The 9,709-nt window shown below is 32.5% G+C and overlaps 1 pseudogene; it reads right to left on the reverse strand.

Annotated features, from left to right (window-relative positions):
- Positions 1-8,001: 8,001 nt before the first annotated feature.
- LOC115512416 lies at positions 8,002-9,341 on the reverse strand (annotated as a pseudogene).
- Positions 9,342-9,709: the final 368 nt, after the last annotated feature.

The following is a 9,709-nucleotide window of genomic DNA, read 5'->3' on the forward strand; positions in this document are numbered from 1 at the left end:
CATTTATATTATGGGTAATTAATAAATAGAGTAGAATATGTTGGAGGACTCACCAAATTATTAATTTCAGATTAACAAACTCAAAGAAAGGGCACTTGGAACAAAAATGGAACAGATATTTTCCCTATAAACTGAAATAATGGAAAAATAACATTATTATAATATCATACATTTAAATTAATTTAAAACATAATTTGGTTTAAGTTTGTTCCTAATATTTTTTTCCTATGAGAATTTGAAACTTTTAAAAATAAGACTATACCTAAGATGATCAAAGGGAAAAAATATCCCCATATTTCATTTTCTCAAGTGATTTAATAATATAATTTAAGGTTGACATAACTTGTCACAGTATATTACAACATTCATTCATTTTTGAAGTAAACATTGTATGTCAGAATCTGTTTTATACCTCAACAAATAGTACTTAGTGCTCAAAAGAATATTAAACAAAACAAAGTCTTTACTCATCTCACTACCAACGAAAGAAACTCAAAGATAAAGGATTTTTTAAACCAAAATATATTTAAAAATTAATATTATTTTAGCAAATAAGTATTAGAATTACAGTGGCAGTTTAACAACCTCCTAGCCATATTTTTTACTTATATATTTAAGTAGGAAAGAAAGTATGAAGTAAATTCAGTATTGTGTATCACTCATGTATTGTTTTAAAATAGCTTGGCCAAGAGAACAAAAAAAAATATATTATGTAGATGGTATCAGGAAGGAAATATTCTCTACCTTGTGAATTCTCTTTCTGCCTTCAATTCAACACAGGGAAGTAAACAACTAGAAGACACTTCATCTCAGGCCCATCGAAAGCACGGAGTTCCATGACAAATGGCTTTAAATTGCATTTAAAACAAGATGCAGTATAAATAAGTGCATGCATACAAAATCCATATAAAAGTCCCTCAAAATCCTGTGGCTTTGAACACTGTGGAATTTTTACTCTTTAGGAATAATTTCTTATTTTCATACATACATCTTACATGTAGCTTATTTTATTTTCCATATAAAACAGTAACATTATGCATTCTATCAGGGCAATTTTTTTCATGTCATTGAAACCAACGATTAACACTATAACACTGCAACATTATTAACAAAGTAGCCTAGGGTGGCTGGGTGGCTCATTTGGTTAAGCACCCAACTCTTGGTTTAGGCTCAGGTCATGATGTCTCAGTTCCTGAGTTCCAGCCCTGCATTGGGCTCCTCACTGGCTGTGCAGAGTCTGCTTGGGATTTTCTCTCTCTCTCTCTTTCTCTCTCTCTTTCTTGCTCTGCCCCTCCTGCACTCATGCTGTCTCTCTCTCAAAATAAATAAAAATAAAACTTAAAAAAATGTTTAAAAACAAAACAAACCAAAAACAAACAAAAAAAACCAAAAAACAAAAAACAAAGTAGACTATTGTGGCATAATACCATAAAATATTTTTTTTAAATGGCAATATAATTAAGTCTTGAATTTACACAGCAATATGTACTTCTATATTCATTAGTATTATTAGTATTTTTCAACTGTCCTAAATCTCAAACTGACTTTTATGTATTTGTCAATGTTTATGCTATCCATGTCCTTTTGGTTAAGTTTTTAAATTGCAAAAGTGCTCAAACTGAACAGTAAATGTGAAAATAAACAAACAACCCTTTCTTCCACTGTAAGAAAAATATTCATAAATGCTATCTATAGGGCATTTTTCTCTGGTAACAGTTGCTTCCTATATATATATAGGAACAGTTGCTTCCTATATATATAACAGTTTGTTATATATCAGTTAATAGTCCTTTTCTGCTTATGCCAGAAAAGGCATTTAAATAATACTGAGAAGAAGAACTCTAATATCTTCAAAAATTTTTTAAACTTGTAAAAATGACAATATTCACATGAGCTTTCATGTTTCAAGTGTATTATAACAACAACTTGTGTGTAATTTATATGTTTAATTTTTCATTGTAATGGAAACAAATATCTGAACACTTCACCCAAATGAAAACTGGTAGGCTCAGGTCTAATTTATTTTGCCGTATATTTTATTACAGAAATGCAACAGAAAGGCTTTTTTTTTTAACACAAGAATCACTTTTCATTAATATTCTATGCAAAGAGAAGTTAGCTAAACCAGAAAGAACCATCAAGCAGATGAAGTGGGATTATATTTCAGTTAATGAAAAAGGAGTTAAATACAATTTAAGTTCATTTTTTTAATTCTTGTTTAATGTATTTATTTTAATTTTTTTTAATGTTTAATCACTTTTTGATAGAGACAGAGCATAAGTGGAGGAGGGGGGCGGAGAGAGAGGAAGACACAGAATCCAAAGCAGTCTCCAGGCTTCCAACTGTCAGCACAGAGCCCTTTACGGGGTTCTAAACCACAAGCCGTGAGATCATAACCTGAGCTGAAGTCTGATGCTTAACCGACTTGGCCGCCCAGGCACCCAATTTAAGTTCTTTTAAATGTTTATTGAGCACATACTGTGTTCCAGGTGTTATTCCAGGTTCTAAAATGGAGGACAAGGCAATTTTCAGAAGAAATTTGGCAGAAGAGGGGAGCCTGGGTGGCTCAGTCGGTTATGCATCCCATCGGCTCAGGTCATGATTTCACAGTTCATGAGTTCGAGCCCCACATCAGGCTCTGTGCTGACAGCTCAGGGCCTGGAGCCTGCTTCAAATTCTCTGCCTCCCTCTCTCTCTGCTCTTCCCCCACTCATGCTCTGTCTCCTTCTCTCTTTCAAAGATAATTAAAACATTAAAAAAAAATTTAATAACAAAAAAAAGAAATTTGGCAGAAGAGAAAAAGTGTTAATTTTTATTTTTATTTTATTTTTTTTACTATCAAGTAGGCGATATTTTACTATAGTAAAAATATTTGGCTATAAAATTGTAATACATATTTAAAATGTATTATTTAAAACTTCACTTTTTTTAAGTTTATTATTTAGAGAGAGAGAGTGCACACGTGCATGCAAGGGAGGAGCAGAGAGAGGGAAAGAGACAATCCCAATCAAGAGCCAAACACCTAACCAACTGAGACACCCAGGTGCCCCTATTTAAAATATATTATTTCACAAGATGTTAACTAATTCAAAAATCCTCACTATCTTTTATTAGCTTGCAAAAGCACCCAGATGTCATTTACTTGGTTACATTTGAAAGTGTACTAATTTGTTACTTTGTTCAGATAAGGAAGTAGGGAATAAACCAAGATGTTTGAATAACAACATAAATGCATGAAAAGCATGAATCAAATAATTCTTGTTCATGGAAACCAAATAAAATGAATAAAAGAAAGATGCGTTTATCAGTGGGGAAAGTGTTTAGGGAAAGTACATGTAACTATGCCTGGAAATAGGGCATTATCATCTACATGTGATTGATAATATTAGAAGAAAATATGAAATCAATTTTATTGAGTTATATGTGTAGAACTCTATGCTGAGTCAAGAATTTTTTGTCAGGTGATGAGAATAATAGAATTGAATCATTAACATAAAATGTTGAATAATCTATCTTCTGTTTCATTTTGTTTTAATGGGAACAAAATGGAGAAGACATGTCATACATACGGGGTGACCTGAGAAACTTCAATATATTTAACAGTGGTAAAAATATACTTCAATGCTTATATTTTGCTGACTTTTTAAGGTATTAGCACTTACCATTTGAATACAGCTGTATGAAATAATGGTTAATACATCTAGCTATATATCAGGCTGCCAAGGTTTAAATTGTACCCTGTTTCTCATTTAACTCTAGGACCTTATTAACTTAGTAAGCCTCTCCAGGTTTCTCTTACTTCATCTAGACATGAGTATGGTAATATTAACTATCTTATAGTGTTGCTGTAAATATTAAAAGTGTTGAGCACCTGGGTGGCTCAGTTGGTTAAGCATCTGACTCCTGTTTTGGTTCAGGTCATGATCTCCTGGTTCATGACATCAAGCCCTCGTGTTCTGCGCTGACAGTGTGAGGCCTGCTTGGGATTCTCTCTCCCTCTCTCTCTCTCTCTCTCTCTCTCTCTCTCTCTCTGCTTCTCCCCCAGTCTCACACTCTCCTTCTCAAAATAAATAAACATTCAAAAGTGTTAATACATGTTAAATGCCTATGGCGGTGCTTGACACAGAGTTAATCTTCTAAAGTTTAATTATTTCTATTACATATTTCTTTTGTATCATTGCTTTTCTCTTATCGCAGAGATAATAAACCTTAAATATTAAGTCAAATGTTCATATTTAAGGCTTATTATCTCTGCAGTAAGAGGAACACTAGATACTGTGCACTAAACTTCTCAGAATAGTTGTGGCTTTATATGATAATTAAAATATTAAAATTATATTTCCCCAATTTTTACACTTTTAGGGCCTAAGTCTTTGTTAGTTTCTTCCCCTCTAATAATAAATTTATTTTAAAATCATTCATCTTAAATCACAACATTTCTCTACAATACCTAAAAATACTGTTCATATGTTTTACTTTATCTTTCACACAAACAAATAGCTACTTAGGGACTTAGATTTGGAAACATTTGGTGATAATATGAGTCAATATAGATTTAAAGGCAGGCTTCGGATTCCATATCAAAAATTTAAATTCTGACTCCAATTCTTATGTGACCTTAGGTGAACTACTTATTTGAGAATTTACTTTCTGTAAAATGAGACCCTATTATAAACTCTGCAAGCGTATTGTGAATATCAAATAAGAAATGTTCACAGCTTGCTTGAGACTCTTCTTGCTTGGTCTCTGGGATATAGTAAACACCATTAATAAGTACTAGATGTATTTATTAAAGAATAAAACAAAAGTGAACATATTATTAATTGGCAAAATTTATGTTTTCTTTCTACAGAAATTTACCTAAATATCTTCAGCTAAATTTACTTAATGAAGGTTTTTAATCATTGGATTTTAAGCCTACTCACTTTTATGCCATAAAACAGGTGAATTTGTAGAAAGGCAGAATTAAAATTTTCTTCCTGGTAAGATTTAATTTTTCCTTCCCTCTTATGCTGTGCCCTTTCCTACTTTAATGTAGACTCACAAGAATATTAAACATAATCTGAAAAAGACATACAATGCCAAAAGCAAAGTAAAAAGCTTTATAATTTCCAAATGAAAGAAATGTACTCAGGAACTATCATTTTATTCTAAATACATACCCTAAATATTAAAGGGTACTTTCAATTGTATTCAATTTTATCTACCAGAAAATATTAAAACTAGTTTTAAAAATAACTGTAGTTCATTATATTCTGAACCTAAAAATTAGAACTTTTTAAAAACCATAGTTCTTTGTAGTGCCAAGCATATCACCCTATATTGCTGTATTCAATCCACAGTTGAGAAAAGAAAAAAAAACGCAGAATTATTCAGTGTATATTTTGCTTCCCATTGATAACTATGCCCTTTTGTAGTTTTCAATTATAAAGAGGTAATTATGAAAATAAAATAAAAACCTAAGTCACCCTGGAAAGCAATGATATAAAAACAAAGCCAAAGGACTGGACTGAAATCGTTTTAATAAACTTTGTAAATGTTGAGAATAAAATAGTAGAAGACAGAAGAATGAAATCACAGCCCAGCCCTCTGAGATCTGGGCTGCAAATTTACCACGCTACTCCACAAGTCATTTAATATTTTCATTAAAATGAAAAATTTAACAGGAGTTTCAATTATGTCCATTATGCCCAGGAGACCAACTTTTGAAACTAGGCCAACAGATCTTGACTAACTGATAAAAGCTAAATGGTTTTTTATATTAATTGTACATTATTAAAGCCAGACAGAAATACTTAAAAGAAATTTAAACTGATCGGGTTCCGTTTCACTGAGTTCCCACAAGTTCATATTCTGGTACCCACTGTGAATTGATATAGAAATTCCTGTGTATGAAATAAAAAGATAACGTGAAATCAGAATCTCAAGAAATGCAGAATTAACAATAAAAAAGATGAACACACTGCACACTTTCCATTAAATTAGGGCACCAGGATAAGTTATGATTCTTTATAATAACTTATCAAAGTATGGCAAAAGATAGTTTGTATAACTTGATGACTTACCAAATTAATGGCATTTTAAGATAATTTTTTTCTCTTTCTTATGAACACATAATTTTCTGAGACAAGAACTAGGCATTTAAGAAACTGAAAATTATAATCCTCAAATTAATGAAGTCATATATGTTATCCTTGAAGGCTACAGCAGATAACTATTGTTTTTCTCAGCTAGCATCTAATTATCCTTCATGAAACCATATCCCAGTTTCCCTCTGAGGGAAAACATTCTTCCTCACATTTAATTCAAAAATATTTTGTGGAATTCACTTATACTTAAATCAGGACTACCGTTTTGTTAAGCACTGTGATTGGTTCACTAGTGTATATTTATGCTATCAGAACCAAAAGAACACCATGAGCCTTCTGCTGTAGGTACTGGGAATGAAAAAAAGTAGTACTTGCCTTTGGACAGAAATATGAAGGATGTGGGGTGTTTCAACTACTGCGGCCATGTTCTTACCATGCAAAGCCGGAGACTGGAGTCTAACACAGCAAAAAACGGAGCCAGGACATTAAGAGATGCCAAAAATTGAGAGCTCTGTTTATTTCTAAATACAGCTGCCTCAAGGCAGCCCTACTCCTAACATTCACTCTGATTAAGCAACTAGGACTTGGCTTTCTCTCACTTACAGAAAAATTTGATTCAAAAACAAAACTTCTTAAATGATCCAAAAAAAAAAAAAAGGCTCTATACAGGAATAATTTAAACTAATTAATTAATATGCTCATTAATTTAATTTAATATTTACTACCTATCCATTAGGTACGGCAAGTACTAATAATACTAATAATACTAACAATACTGGTAATACGGCAAGTACTAAAACCTGATTTAGAATCCATTTTTTTTTTTTTTTTTCAACGTTTATTTATTTTTGGGACAGAGAGAGACAGGGCATGAACGGGGGAGGGGCAGAGAGAGAGGGAGACACAGAATCGGAAACAGGGTCCAGGCTCTGAGCCATCAGCCCAGAGCCCGACGCGGGGCTCGAACTCCCGGACCGCGAGATCGTGACCTGGCTGAAGTCGGACGCTTAACCGACTGCGCCACCCAGGCGCCCCTAGAATCCATTTTGAATGATTTTATCTTTCATTTTTTTTTTTTTCCCTAGGACATCAAGTCTTCTTAAAACAAAGATGTACTCACCTGATATAATTGAAGATTCCTAAACCAAAATAATTTTAGCACTGAAATAGAATTCTATAGAATACTTATTTCTTTTCAGTCATGTTTGTATACTAACACTACATAAAATGTCATCTCCATAAAATGTCTCATTACATGGAAACATCAAAACAAATTAGTCATGAGTTAATACAATCTTTCAGAACTGGTTGGCTGACTAGATAGATTCCTTAAAAATAAAACAAAACAACAAAAATAGGAATAGTATCTTATGGTACAATGAATAAATTGTTTATTAGGTAAAGCATGAACTCTGGGAGAAAAGCTGGGCTTAATATCTACCTCTAACAATTACAATATCATGACTTTGTTGACTTTCTTAACCTTTTAAGGCATTATTCTCTCATTTGTAAAGGGAAGAAAATCACGCAAACTGTATGGATTTTGTAAGGATGTATGTTGTAAGGAATATACAGCATGTAGTACGTGACCTGATAAATAGTTATCATCCAATAAATATTGGTTTTAAAATTACTATCAAAATAATGTAATATTAGAATAAGTTGGGAGGTTTGAGAGAAAAAAACACAAACACTGAAATAAAAAATAACCTGGCTTAATTTTTCTCATGATTTCAGTAATTTTTTTAATTATTTTGTACTTGGACGCTTATTATATTCTTTTCTTTTTTTTTTTGAAACACAGCCAATTTTATTCAAATTCCCCAAAATTTATACTCAATATGTTGTTTCTAAAATGTATATCATCCTTTATATAATGATTTTATTATTTCATCTTGATTTTATAGTTTTTTCATCTTGTCTTCTACAGTTCTTCAACAGAAGCCAGAGTCCTGCGTTGCCCAGTTAGGAGCCTCTGACCTACTATTCTAAGTTTCTTCTCAATATTCATGGCCAATATCTGATTTCTAAATGAAAGACTTTTGGTCTTTTCAGTCACTTGCTGATATGGTAAGACTGTATTGTTACCCATAACCACATGACCTAATTCAGAATCAATCTTGGTATCCAGTCTAGCATTTCTAATCAAATTTACAATCCACCTTTCTTCTGGAGTCATGTATCTTCTGGAGGTTGTCTGCCAATACGTTAATGATGATACACTGGTGGATGCGACAAAAAGTCTCAAATATGAAGAGATGAGCACTTTCAATGAAATCCTCAAGACAAGCCACCAAGAAGTCATTCACAAGTCCTGATCCACATTCAGTTTTTTCTGAGTCCCATTAAAGTCAAAGTTAACATGAAAGCAAGCATTCAACAAATTCTGTAATTAGGTCTTCATATGTGTAAGACTCCTGTTGAATAACTTTAACCAGATCTTTTAGCACCATTCAGTGTTTTCAAATATCTTTGCTATGAACGGCTGTAGTCAAATAGCATAGAAAATATGGATGCATTGTTTGAATTGCTTTAAGATACTGTGGCTGGTAAAGGAAGAGATCAGTAATGTTATCACACCCTTTGGGTGGTTGACGAAAACAGAGACCAGTGGATGGCCATGTTTGCTCTTGAAGAAACTCAAGTAGGGGAACTCACAGAATTATTTCCTATGGTCTCTTTTAATCATGTAAGGTCTTCCGTAGCTGCATCCCAATTCTGCATTATGATCTCAAAGGCCAGTTTTCCCCAGAGTGAACTCAAAGCATTTTTATCTGTTGCTGGAACCAACATTCTAAAGAAGTAAAGATACTCTGATGCTCCAGAATAATTCCCACATTCATATTGGAATCTTGCAGACCTGTAGAGTGTATCTAAATATTCCTGTCTAAAACTATGCTTGTCCTCTGTGTAGTCAAACAGCATCTAACCATCTGATTGACTGCACCTGCCTTGTAGTTTCTGGATCTTCAAACATCTTCACAATTGGTTCTGTTTCTGCCCAAAGCTGTTTCAGTTGTATAACCACTGTGGTTCTTTTCTCTCTCAAAGCATGTGGAATATCATCTGAATAAAGATTTTTGTATATATCCATAGCAAAGTATACCTTGCTTGTATCACTGAGAAAATCCAATTTCCCTTGTAATAATTCTTTTTCCATTATATATCTCTTTTATGGATAGAAAGCAGTGGAAAGGCTAGATGCAGATCCAAAAAGTGTATGATGCGATTAGTCAAGTCGTATTCCACCATTTTGTCAAGGAAAGGGTCATTTTATAATTATTTCTTTAAAAATTTAGAGAATTAAAAATTTAGCACCATTCTTAAAATATTTAGAATTATCGCACAATTGAGAAAATGCAACTATATAGAAATCAACTTATAACAGATTATTTTCTTTAATATTGCCTTTTCTTGATATTATCTTTTTAAGTATGACATACAAGAAACTTATTATATTACCAAAGCTGTGAAGCACTGATGGAGTCCAAAAATCAAAGAAAATTTTTTAAAAATATAGTTCTCAAACTCTTTTTATGGTATGGTGGGGAAAGCAGAAGAAAAATTGAATGGTAAATGAATAGTAGTCTTCAAGTAAATGCAATATTTTTGGTCAAAAT

This window comes from Lynx canadensis, chromosome B1, assembly GCF_007474595.2.
Source record: "Lynx canadensis isolate LIC74 chromosome B1, mLynCan4.pri.v2, whole genome shotgun sequence".
In the NCBI taxonomy this organism is placed as follows: Eukaryota; Metazoa; Chordata; class Mammalia; order Carnivora; family Felidae; genus Lynx; species Lynx canadensis.